We start from the raw sequence: 14,120 nt of genomic DNA, 5'->3' as shown, positions 1-14,120 counted from the left end.
TGGAATACAGCCCCTCGCTCCCGTCAAGTATTCCATCTCCATAGCTGGTGTTAGCACATGCGCCTGTTTAGAGTTGGAGCCCTTGCGAGTGCTTGTTGCAACTTCTGAGATGATAATGATGACAACAACGCTGCTTCATCTATTGCATTAATGCATTTCTATCTAATGACAGAAAGGTGCAGGGTGTGAAAGTGTGTGGTGAATAAGGGCCCCTGCGTCAAGTGGGGGCCCAAAATGAATACCCTGCACCCACTGGATTTACATACCTTGCAGCAACTGGCACCAAGGCCCTCATTCCGAGTTGTTCGCTCGCAAGCTGCTTTTCGCAGCAGTGCACACGCTAAGCCGCCGCCCTCTGGGAGTGAATCTTAGCTTAGCAGAATTGCGAACGAAGTATTCGCAATATAGCGAAAAGTTTTTTCTTTGCAGTTTCTGAGTAGCTCGAGACTTACTCCTCCAGTGCGATCAGTTCAGTGCTTGTCGTTCCTGGTTTGACGTCACAAACACACCCAGCGTTCGGCCAGACACTCCTCCGTTTCTCCAGCCACTCCCGCGTTTTTCCCAGAAACGGTAGCGTTTTTTCGCACACACCCATAAAACGGCCTGTTTCCGCCCAGAAACACCCACTTCCTGTCAATCACACTACGATAATCAGAACGAAGAAAAAATAAGAATTTACTTACCGATAATTCTATTTCTCGGAGTCCGTAGTGGATGCTGGGGTTCCTGAAAGGACCATGGGGAATAGCAGCTCCGCAGGAGACAGGGCACAAAAAGTAAAGCTTTAGGATCAGGTGGTGTGCACTGGCTCCTCCCCCTATGACCCTCCTCCAAGCCTCAGTTAGGATACTGTGCCCGGACGAGCGTACACAATAAGGAAGGATTTTGAATCCCGGGTAAGACTCATACCAGCCACACCAATCACACTGTACAACCTGTGATCTGAACCCAGTTAACAGTATGATAACAGCGGAGCCTCTGAAAGATGGCTCACAACAATAATAACCCGATTTTTTGTAACTATGTACAAGTAATGCAGATAATCCGCACTTGGGATGGGCGCCCAGCATCCACTACGGACTCCGAGAAATAGAATTATCGGTAAGTAAATTCTTATTTTCTCTATCGTCCTAGTGGATGCTGGGGTTCCTGAAAGGACCATGGGGATTATACCAAAGCTCCCAAACGGGCGGGAGAGTGCGGATGACTCTGCAGCACCGAATGAGAGAACTCCAGGTCCTCCTCAGCCAGGGTATCAAATTTGTAGAATTTTGCAAACGTGTTTGCCCCTGACCAAGTAGCAGCTCGGCAAAGTTGTAATGCCGAGACCCCTCGGGCAGCCGCCCAAGATGAGCCCACCTTCCTTGTGGAATGGGCATTTACATATTTTGGCTGTGGCAGGCCTGCCACAGAATGTGCAAGCTGAATTGTATTACACATCCAACTAGCAATAGTCTGCTTAGAAGCAAGAGCACCCAGTTTGTTGGGTGCATACAGGATAACAGCAAGTCAGTTTTCCTGACTCCAGCCGTCCTGGAACCTATACTTTCAGGGCCCTGACAACATCCAGCAACTTGGAGTCCTCCAAGTCCCTAGTAGGCGCAAGGCACCACAATAAGCTGGTTCAGGTGAAACACTGACACCAACTTAGGGAGAGAACTGGGGACGAGTCCGCAGCTCTGCCCTGTCCGAATGGACAAACAGATATGGGCTTTTTTGAGAAAAAAACCACCAATTTGACACTCGCCTGGCCCAGGCCAGGGCCAAGAGCATGGTCACTTTTCATGTGAGATGCTTCAAATCCACAGATTTGACTGGTTTTAAACCAATGTGATTTGAGGAATCCCAGAACTACGTTGAGATCCCACAGTGCCACTGGAGGCACAAAAGGGGGTTGTATATGCAATACTCCCTTGACAAACTTCTGGACTTCAGGAACTGAAGCCAATTCTTTCTGGAAGAAAATCGACAGGGCCGAAATTTGAACCTTAATGGGCCCCAATTTGAGGCCCATAGACACTCCTGTTTGCAGGAAATGCAGGAATCGACCGAGTTGAAATTTCTTCGTGGGGCCTTCCTGGCCTCACACCACGCAACATATTTTCGCCACATGTGGTGATAATGTTGTGCGGTCACCTCCTTCCTGGCTTTGACCAGGGTAGGAATGACCTCTTCCGGAATGCCTTTTTCCCTTAGGATCCGGCGTTCCACCGCCATGCCGTCAAACGCAGCTGCGGTAAGTCTTGGAACAGACATGGTACTTGCTGAAGCAAGTCCCTTCTTAGCGGCAGAGGCCATAAGTCCTCTGTGAGCATCTCTTGAAGTTCCGGGTACCAAGTCCTTCTTGGCCAATCCGGAGCCATGAGTATAGTTCTTACTCCTCTACGTCTTATAATTCTCAGTACCTTAGGTATGAGAAGCAGAGTAGGGAACACATACACCGACTGGTACACCCACGGTGTTACCAGAACGTCCACCGCTATTGCCTGAGGGTCTCTTGACCTGGCGCAATACCTGTCCCGTTTTTTGTTCAGACGGGACGCCATCATGTCCACCTTGGTATTTCCCAACGGTTCACAATCATGTGGAAAAACTTCCCGATGAATTTTCCACTCTCCCGGGTGGAGGTCGTGCCTGCTGAGGAAGTCTGCTTCCCAGTTTCCACTCCCGGAATGAAACACTGCTGACAGTGCTATCACATGATTTTCCGCCCAGCGAAAAGTCCTTGCAGTTTTTGCCATTGCCCTCCTGCTTCTTGTGCCGCCCTGTCTGTTTACGTGGGCGACTGCCGTGATGTTTTTCCCACTGGATCAATACCGGCTGACCTTGAAGCAGAGGTCTTGCTAAGCTTAGAGCATTATAAATTTACCCTTAGCTCCAGTATATTTATGTGGAGAAAAGTCTCCAGACTTGATCACACTCCCTGGAAATTTTTTCCTTGTGTGACTGCTCCCCAGCCTCTCGGGCTGGCCTCCGTGGTCACCAGCATCCAATCCTGAATGCCGAATCTGCGGCCCTCTAGAAGATGAGCACTCTGTAACCACCACAGGAGAGACACCCTTGTCCTTGGATATAGGGTTATCCGCTGATGCATCTGAAGATGCGATCCGGACCATTTGTCCAGCAGATCCCACTGAAAAGTTCTTGCGTGAAATCTGCCGAATGGAATTGCTTCGTAGGAAGCCACCATTTTTACCAGGACCCTTGTGCAATGATGCACTGACACTTTTCCTGGTTTTAGGAGGTTCTTGACTAGCTCGGATAACTCCCTGGCTTTCTCTTCCGGGAGAAACACCTTTTTCTGGACTGTGTCCAGAATCATCCCTAGGCACAGCAGACGTGTCGTCAGGATCAGCTGCGATTTTGGAATATTTAGAATCCACCCGTGCTGTTGTAGCAGTATCCGAGATAGTGCTACTCCGACCTCCAACTGTTCCCTGGACTTTGCCCTTATCAGGAGATCGTCCAAGTAAGGGGTAATTTAAGACGCCTTTTCTTCGAAGAAGAATCATCATTTCGGCCATTACCTTGGTAAAGACCCGGGGTGCCGTGGACAATCCAAACGGCAGCGTCTGAAACTGATAGTGACAGTTCTATACCACGAACCTGAGGTACCCTTAGTGAGAAGGGCAAATTTGGGACATGGAGGTAAGCATCCCTGATGTCCCGGGACACTATATAGTCCCCTTCTTCCTGGTTCGTTATCACTGCTCTGAGTGACTCCCTCTTGCTTTGAACCTTTGTAAGTGTTCAAATTTTTTTAGATTTAGAATAGGTCTCACCTAGCCTTCTGGCTTCAGTACCACAATATAGTGTGGAATAATACCCCTTTCCTTGTTGTAGGAGGGGTAATTTGATTATCACCTGCTGGGAATACAGCTTGTGAATTTTTTTCCATACTGCCTCCTTGTCGGAGGGAGACCTTGGTAAAGCAGACTTCAGGAGCCTGCGAGGGGGAAACGTTTCGACATTCCAATCTGTACCCCTGGGATACTACTTGTAGGATCCAAGGGTCCTGTACGGTCCCAGCGTCATGCTGAGAGCTTGGCAGAAGCGGTGGAAGGCTTCTGTTCCTGGGAATGGGCAGCCTGCTGCAGTCTTCTTCCCTTTCCTCTATCCCTGGGCAAATATGACTCTTATAGGGACGAAAGGACTGAGGCTGAAAAGACGGTGTCTTTTTCTGCAGAGATGTGACTTAGGGTAAAAACGGTGGATTTTCCAGCAGTTGCCGTGGCCACCAGGTCCGATGGACCGACCCCAAATAACTCCTCTTCCTTTATACGGCAATACACCTTTGTGCCGTTTGGAATCTGCATCACCTGACCACTGTCGTGTCCATAAACATCTTCTGGCAGATATGGACATCGCACTTACTCATGATGCCAGAGTGCAAATATCCCTCTGTGCATCTCGCATATATAGAAATGCATCCTTTAAATGCTCTATAGTCAATAAAATACTGTCCCTGTCAAGGGTATCAATATTTTTAGTCAGGGAATCCGACCAAGCCACCCCAGCTCTGCACATCCAGGCTGAGGCGATCGCTGGTCGCAGTATAACACCAGTATGTGTGTATATACTTTTATATGATATTTTCCAGCCTCCTGTCAGCTGGTTCCTTGAGGACGGCCCTATCTATAGACGGTACCGCCACTTGTTTTGATAAGCGTGTGAGCGCCTTATCCACCCTAAGGGGTGTTTCCCAACGCGCCCTAACTTCTGGCGGGGAAGGGTATACCGCCAATAATTTTCTATCGGGGGGAACCCATGCATCATCACACACTTCATTTAATTTATCTGATTCAGGAAAAACTACAGGTAGTTTTTTCACATCCCACATAATACCCTCTTTTGTGGTACTTGTAGTATCAGAAATATGTAACCCCTCCTTCATTGCCCTTAACGTGTGGCCCTAATAAGGAATACGTTTGTTTATTCACCGTCGACACTGGATTCAGTGTCCGTGTCTGTGTCGACCGACTAAGGTAAACGGGCGTTTTAAAACCCCTGACGGTGTTTTTGAGACGTCTGGACCGGTACTAATTGTTTGTCGGCCGTCTCATGTCGTCAACCGACCTTGCAGCGTGTTGACATTATCACGTAATTCCCTAAATAAGCCATCCATTCCGGTGTCGACTCCCTAGAGAGTGACATCACCATTACAGGCAATTGCTCCGCCTCCTCACCAACATCGTCCTCATACATGTCGACACACACGTACCGACACACAGCACACACACAGGGAATGCTCTGATAGAGGACAGGACCCACTAGCCCTTTGGAGAGACAGAGGGAGAGTTTGCCAGCACACACCAAAAAACGCTATAATTATATAGGGACAACCTTATATAAGTGTTTTCCCTTATAGCATCTTTTTATATATTTCTAACGCCAAATTAGTGCCCCCCCTCTCTGTTTTAACCCTGTTTCTGTAGTGCAGTGCAGGGGAGAGCCTGGGAGCCTTCCCTCCAGCCTTTCTGTGAGGGAAAATGGCGCTGTGTGCTGAGGAGATAGGCCCCGCCCCTTTTTCGGCTGGCTCGTCTCCCGCTCTTCAACGGATTCTGGCAGGGGTTAAATATCTCCATATAGCCCCCGGAGGCTATATGTGAGGTATTTTTTGCCAAAAAATAGGTTTACATTGCCTCCCAGGGCGCCCCCCTCCCAGCGCCCTGCACCCTCAGTGACTGCCGTGTGAAGTGTGCTGAGAGCAATGGCGCACAGCTGCAGTGCTGTGCGCTACCTTAAGAAGACTGAGGAGTCTTCTGCCGCCGATTCTGGACCTTCTTCTCTTTTCAGCATCTGCAAGGGGGCCGGCGGCGAGGCTCCGGTGACCATCCAGGCTGTACCTGTGATCGTCCCTCTGGAGCTAATGTCCAGTAGCCAAAGAAGCCAATCCATCCTGCACGCAGGTGAGTTCACTTCTTCTCCCCTCTGTCCCTCGTTGCAGTGATCCTGTTGCCAGCAGGAATCACTGTAAAATAAAAAACCTAAGCTAAACTCTCTAAGCAGCTCTTTAGGAGAGCCACCTAGATTGCACCCTTCTCGGCCGGGCACAAAAATCTAACTGAGGCTTGGAGGAGGGTCATAGGGGGAGGAGCCAGTACACACCACCTGATCGTAAAGCTTTACTTTTTGTGCCCTGTCTCCTGCGGAGCCGCTGTTCCCCATGGTCCTTTCAGGAACCCCAGCATCCACTAGGACGATAGAGAAATCTTCGCTAAGTCGTGAGTAAAATACCAAACTTCTTTGCAAATTTAATTGGCGCAGCCGCGGTGCGAACATTGCGCATGCGCAGTTTGCGGAAAATCTCTGCGATGCGAAGAAAAATAACGAGCGAACAACTCGGAATGAGGGCCCATGTTCCTGGTACTGTCTCAAAAATATGGTAGTGCCTTACTTCTGAGGAAGCCATTGGAAACATGGAGCTTTGGGTATTGGAGCTATGAGACTCTGGGGGTCATTCCGACCTGATCATTCACTGCAGTTTATTGCAGCGATCGGTCGGAAATATGCATGCGCCAGCACCGCAGTGCGCTGGCGCATGCCAGACAGCCGAAGGCCGTCGTTGCCTAGTGATTGCCTCTGCCTGATTGACAGGAGGGGGCTGGACGGCGGGGTTAAGACGCTGTTTAGGGGGCGCGGTCCGGCCAACGCAGGCGTGGCTGGACCTTTGGGGGGTGGGCCGCGGCGGCTGCGTGACATCACACGCAGCCGCTGCAACCAAGGCAATGAAGAGGTTCTCCCGGCCAGCCGCAGGAGTTGCGCTGGCCGGGAGTTAGTCCTCAAATGCAAAAGCATCGCCGCTGTGTGATGCTTTTGCATTTCTACGGGAAGGAGGGGGGGGCACTGACATGCGGGGCGGTCTAGCCCTGTGCTGGGCGTCCCCCCGCATGTCTGAGTGCCTGATTGTAGCTGTGCTAAATTTAGCACAGCTACGATCAACTCGGAATGACCCCCACTGACACTGTGCATGCATATCTATGTAATAGTGGCACCTTGCTTGGGCAGGGCATCACAATCATTCTCTGACGCTACTTGTGTCACTTGCTCATTGGCATTGTATAATACCGTAGCAGCCATGATTTCACCCTCCCCATCTTGTTACACGATCCTCACACACTGCGTTATGATGTCACATTGAGGGTCCAGTTTGTTAATGACACTTAAAATGCCCTTGTCTCCTGAACCAATTATCAGCCTACGCCCCATGAGGCCTCACTGTTAGTGATGTCACTGGATCCTAGTGAATTGATTGGCTACAGTCACATGAATATTTAGTCAGGCTACAAAATGTCTGCCTCCGCTGGAGTTGTTCGCTCGTTATATTTTTCTCGCAACGGAGCGATTAGTCGCTAATGCGCATGCGCAAGGTCCGCAGTGCGACTGCGCCAAGTAAATTTGCTATGCAGTTAGGAATTTTACTCACGGCATTACGAGGTTTTTTCTTCGTTCTGGTGATCGTAATGTGATTGACAGGAAGTGGGTGTTTCTGGGCGGAAACTGGCCGTTTTATGGGTGTGTGCGAAAAAACGCTACCGTTTCTGGGAAAAACGCGGGAGTGGCTGGAGAAACGGAGGAGTGTCTGGGCGAACGCTGGGTGTGTTTGTGACGTCAAACCAGGAACGAAACTGACTGAACTGATCGCAGATGCCGAGTAAGTGTGGAGCTACTCAGAAACTGCTAAGAAGTGTCTATTCGCAATTCTGCTAATCTTTCGTTCGCAATTTTGATAAGCTAAGATTCACTCCCAGTAGGCGGCGGCTTAGCGTGTGCAAAGCTGCTAAAAGCAGCTTGCGAGCGAACAACTCGGAATGAGGGCCCTAGTGCATTAATTAAATAGCAATGTAATATACAGTAGCAAACAGCAGTAAACCAAAGGTGAGTGGTGGAACCGTACCGGAACCATGCTACAAAGGAGTGGTGGCTTTATTAAAGCTGGCAGGTTCCAGACCCCCCTCATTCTGCCCTGAGGAAAAGCTCCTGAAAAAAACAGCTTGAAACGCGTTGGTTCATAAAACTGGATCCCGATAGGCTAAATAAATGGCATAAGAAGAAGATGAACCAATACTTGGACCACCTCTATAGGACTTTGAAAAGGCAAACTGCGTATTTTGTCGCGGCCTACGTGCACAACTTAGAGCATCTATGAGCCATGCGCATTTCAGCTGAATGGGCATTACAATGGGTGTTTGCATGCTGGAGAAGCGTTCTGTGGATGTGTAGTGTAGACAGAGTTGCCAACTAGAGTGAATGCGGAGTTCACGCCATTTTCCGTCTGATCTTCTGCACCTAGAACGGGGTAGGCGTAAGTGCCGTTACTAGCGGTGACAGCCGCTCTCATAGCTGTGGGGCTGGATGACACAAGCCTTTGTAATAAGAGCAGTAGGAAGATAGAAAGATAATGCAATCATGGGTTCAGTTCATATTGGAAAAGGACAAGGTTCTGAGCCTATCTTGCCTGTCATACAGTATACTTTTAGTTTTAATAGTTTTTTGTCGCCTGATTTGGATAATTCATTTCAAGTATGAGTTTGTGACGAAACCACTCATTCCGCTTCTGTTTTTTGAAATAAAAATAATCATCTTCCCATTAATATCCAATGTACGTTATCCAAATGACACTGTGAACTGACGTAACGGACTGCGCAAGTGGCGTGTGTTTCTAGCAATAACCTGAGAATGTGCCGGAACCCCTGGATAGGGCCGTGCAGTGTGTCCCAGCGTGGCTTTTACAGTCTATCTTAGAAAACACATTATTTCAGCTTAATCACATTTCTGTCCATTAATCTGCAGACTGGGGCCTGGGGTTGGTGGGTTAGTCAGGAGGGAAGCGTCCTCAGAATCAGCCTCTCACCACTGTTAGAAGTAAAAGTCAGGACTGGCTGCGGGCAGAGTAACTGGGCCCAGGCTTGTTCCATCCGCAGACTGTAATATTATATTTCAGAATCACATGGCATGAATAAAAGACACAGCAAAACCTAAAGTGTCTCTGGCTATAAGTGTGCAGACTCCGCAGTGGTCTCATCTCTACAGGAAACACAGAGAGGGATATTTGCCTTATTGCTAGGCTGGGGGGTTTCTGTGACCCACTTAGTGTCCTAATTATGAGTTCCAGCGAAGCAATGAAACGCGCAGGATTATAGTAGAGGGCGATGCGGCCTGCCGGCGCAGTGTCACAGACCGCTCCGCTCCAGGGCAGTGCAATGATCCTGCTGAATGTCAGGACTGTGATTGCAGGGAGATGAGGGTCCATAGAATGGTTGTACATTTTGTATTTTATTTCTTTCAGATAAGATCCACATCACACTGCCCCAAAGGCACAAGCAACAAGTCCGCGTTCTGTAACCAGCTGTCAGCTCACCCTTCCAACAGCAGCTCACGATATTGAAGAGTAAAACACCACGGGGGACATTTACTAAATGGCGGATTTGCTGGGGGAGGGGGGGGGGGGTTCCTCTTATATTCTGTATATAATATTGCTCACCAAAAATTTCCCTCTAATATAATAATAAAATATTATTATCCCCAGAAGAGTAAAAATCTTCTGGTGGATTGTCTGTACGGAGGAGCCGATTTACACTAGTGATGAGCGGGTTCGGTTTCTCGGATTCCGAAACCCCCGAACTTCACCCATTTTACACGGGTCCGAGGCATACTCGGATACTCCAATATTGCTCGGTTAACCCGAGCGCGCCCGAACGTCATCATCCCGCGGTCGGATCCACGCGAGATTCGGATTCTATATAAGGAGCCGCGCGTCGCCGCCATTTTTCACTCGTGCATTGGAAATGATAGTGAGAGGACGTGGCTGGCGTCCTCTCAGTTTTTTCAGGGGGCTGCAAATATCTGTGCTCACTGCTATTGTGGGGACCAGCAGTATTATATAGGAGGAGTACAGTGCAGAGTTTTGCTGACAGTGACCACCAGTATTATACGTTCTCTGCCTGAAAAACACTCCATATCTGTGCTCAGTGTGCTGCATATATCTGTGCTCACACTGCTTTATTGTGGGGACTGGGGACCACCGGTATTATATAGGAGGAGTACAGTGCAGAGTTTTGCTGACCAGTGACCAGTGACCACCAGTATTATACGTTCTCTGCCTGAAAAACGCTCCATATCTGTGCTCAGTGTGCTGCATATATCTGTGCTCACACTGCTTTATTGTGGGGACTGGGGACCACCAGTATTACATAGGAGGAGTACAGTGCAGAGTTTTGCTGACCAGTGACCACCAGTATTATACGTTCTCTGCCTGAAAAACGCTCCATATCTGTGCTGCATTGTAGTATATAGTAGGAGTACAGTGCATAATTTTGCTGACCACCAGTATATAATATATAGCAGTACGGTACAGAAGGCCACTGCTCTACCTACCTCTGTGTCGTCAATTATACTATCCATCCATACCTGTGGTGCATTTCAGTTTTTCACAGTTTGCTGACCACCAGTATATAATATATAGCAGTACGGTACAGTAGGCCACTGCTCTACCTACCTCTGTGTCGTCAATTATACTATACATCCATACCTGTGGTGCATTTCAGTTTTGCACAGTTTGCTGACCACCAGTATATAATATATAGCAGTACGGTACAGAAGGCCACTGCTCTACCTACCTCTGTGTCGTCAAGTATACTATCCATCCATACCTGTGGTGCATTTCAGTTTTGCACAGTTTGCTGACCACCAGTATATAATATATAGCAGTACGGTACAGTAGGCCACTGCTCTACCTACCTCTGTGTCATCAATTATACTATCCATCCATACCTGTGGTGCATTTAAGTTTTGCACAGTTTGCTGACCACCAGTATATAATATATAGCAGTACGGTACAGTAGGCCACTGCTCTACCTACCTCTGTGTCGTCAATTATACTATCCATCCATACCTGTGGTGCATTTCAGTTTTGCACAGTTTGCTGACCACCAGTATATAATATATAGCAGTAAGGTACAGTAGGCCACTGCTCTACCTACCTCTGTGTCATCAAGTATACTATCCATCCATACCTGTGGTGCATTTCAGTTTTGCACAGTTTGCTGACCACCAGTATATAATATATAGCAGTACGGTACAGAAGGCCACTGCTCTACCTACCTCTGTGTCGTCAAGTATACTATCCATCCATACCTGTGGTGCATTTCAGTTTTGCACAGTTTGCTGACCACCAGTATATAATATATAGCAGTACGGTACAGAAGGCCACTGCTCTACCTACCTCTGTATCGTCAAGTATACTATCCATCCATACCTGTGGTGCATTTCAGTTTTGCACAGTTTGCTGACCACCAGTATATAATATATAGCAGTACGGTACAGAAGGCCACTGCTCTACCTACCTCTGTGTCATAAAGTATACTATCCATCCATACCTGTGGTGCATTTCAGTTGTTCGCAGTATATATAGTAGTAGGCCATTGCTATTGATACTGGCATATAATTCCACACATTAAAAAATGGAGAACAAAAATGTGGAGGGTAAAATAGGGAAAGATCAAGATCCACTTCCACCTCGTGCTGAAGCTGCTGCCACTAGTCATGGCCGAGACGATGAAATGCCATCAACGTCGTCTGCCAAGGCCGATGCCCAATGTCATAGTAGAGAGCATGTAAAATCCAAAAAACAAAAGTTCAGTATAATGACCCAAAAATCAAAATTAAAAGCGTCTGAGGAGAAGCATAAACTTGCCAATATGCCATTTACGACACGGAGTGGCAAGGAACGGCTGAGGCCCTGGCCTATGTTCATGGCTAGTGGTTCAGTTTCACATGAGGATGAAAGCACTCATCCTCTCGCTAGAAAAATGAAAAGACTTAAGCTGGCAAAAGCACAGCAAAGAACTGTGCGTTCTTCTAAATCACAAATCCCCAAGGAAAGTCCAATTGTGTCGGCTGCGATGCCTGACCTTCCCAACACTGGACGGAAAGAGGTGGCGCCTTCCACCATTTGCACGCCCCCTGCAAGTGCTAGAAGGAGAACCCGCAGTCCAGTTCCTTATAGTCAAATTGAAGATGTCACTGTTGAAGAACACCAGGATGAGGATATGGGTGTTGCTGGCGCTGGGGAGGAAATTGACAAGGAGGATTCTGATGGTGAGGTGGTTTGTTTAAGTCAGGCACCCGGGGAGACACCTGTTGTCCGTGGGACGAATATGGCCATTGACATGCCTGGTCAAATTACAAAAAAAATCACCTCTTCGGTGTGGAATTATTTTAACACAAATGCGGACAACAGGTGTCAAGCCGTGTGTCGCCTTTGCCAAGCTGTAATAAGTAGGGGTAAGGACGTTAACCACCTCGGAACATCCTCCCTTATACGTCACCTGCAGCGCATTCATCAGAAGTCATTGACAAGTTCAAAAACTTTAGGTGACAGCGGAAGCAGTCCACTGACAACTAAATCCCTTCCTCTTGTAACCAAGCTCCTGCAAACCACACCACCAACTCCCTCAGTGTCAATTTCCTCCTTACACAGGAAAGCCAATAGTCCTGCAGGCCATGTCACTGTCAAGTCTGACGAGTCCTCTCCTGCCTGGGATTCCTCCGATGCATCCTTGAGTGTAACACCTACTGCTGCTGGCGCTGCTGTTGTTGCTGCTGGGAGTCGATCGTCATCCCAGAGGGGAAGTCGGAAGACCACTTGTACTACTTCCAGTAAGCAATTGACTGTCCAACAGTCCTTTGCGAGGAAGATGAAATATCACAGCAGTCATCCTGCTGCAAAGCGGATAACTCAGGCCTTGGCAGCCTGGGCGGTGAGAAACGTGTTTCCGGTATCCACCGTTAATTCACAGGCAACTACAGACTTGATTGAGGTACTGTGTCCCCGGTACCAAATACCATCTAGGTTCCATTTCTCTAGGCAGGCGATACCGAAAATGTACACAGACGTCAGAAAAAGAGTCACCAGTGTCCTAAAAAATGCAGTTGTACCCAATGTCCACTTAACCACGGACATGTGGACAAGTGGAGCAGGGCTAACTCAGGACTATATGACTGTGACAGCCCACTGGGTAGATGTATTGCCTCCCGCAGCAAGAACAGCAAAGGCGGCACCAGTAGCAGCATCTCGCAAACGCCAACTCGTTCCTAGGCAGGCTACGCTTTGTATCACCGCTTTCCAGAAGAGGCACACAGCTGACAACCTCTTACGGAAACTGAGGAACATCATCGCAGAATGGCTTACCCCAATTGGACTCTCCTGGGGATTTCTGACATCGGACAACGCCAGCAATATTGTGCATGCATTACATCTGGGCAAATTCCAGCACGTCCCACGTTTTGCACATACATTGAATTTCGTGGTGCAGAATTATTTAAAAAATGACAGGGGCGTGCAAGAGATGCTGTCGGTGGCCCGAAGAATTGCGGGCCACTTTCGGCATTCAGCCACCGCGTGCCGAAGACTGGAGCACCAACAAAGAGTCCTGAACCTGCCCTGCCATCATCTGAAGCAAGAGGTGGTAACGAGGTGGAATTCAACCTTCTATATGCTTCAGAGGATGGAGGAGCAGCAAAAGGCCATTCAAGCCTATACATCTGCCTACGATATAGGCAAAGGAGGGGGAATGCACCTCACTCAAGCACAGTGGAGAATGATTTCAACGTTGTGCAAGGTTCTGCAACCCTTTGAACTTGCCACACGTGAAGTCAGTTCAGACACTGCCAGCCTGAGTCAGGTCATTCCCCTCATCAGGCTTTTGCAGAAGAAGCTGGAGACATTGAAGGAGGAGCTAAAACAGAGCGATTCCGCTAGGCATGTGGGACTTGTGGATGGAGCCCTTAATTCGCTTAACCAGGATTCACGGGTGGTCAATCTGTTGAAATCAGAGCACTACATTTTGGCCACCGTGCTCGATCCTAGATTTAAAACCTACGTTGTATCTCTCTTTCCGGCAGACACAAGTCTGCAGAGGTTCAAAGACCTGCTGGTGAGAAAATTGTCAAGTCAAGCGGAACGTGATCCGTCAACAGCTCCTCCTTCACATTCTCCCGCAACTGGGGGTGCGAGGAAAAGGCTACGAATTCCGAGCCCAACCACTGGCGGTGATGCAGGGCAGTCTGGAGCGAGTGCTGACATCTGGTCCGGACTGAAGGACCTGCCAACGATTACT

This window comes from Pseudophryne corroboree, chromosome 5, assembly GCF_028390025.1.
Source record: "Pseudophryne corroboree isolate aPseCor3 chromosome 5, aPseCor3.hap2, whole genome shotgun sequence".
In the NCBI taxonomy this organism is placed as follows: domain Eukaryota; kingdom Metazoa; phylum Chordata; class Amphibia; order Anura; family Myobatrachidae; genus Pseudophryne; species Pseudophryne corroboree.
The sequence above is the reverse complement of the archived record's forward strand: the minus strand, read 5'-3'. Positions refer to the sequence as shown.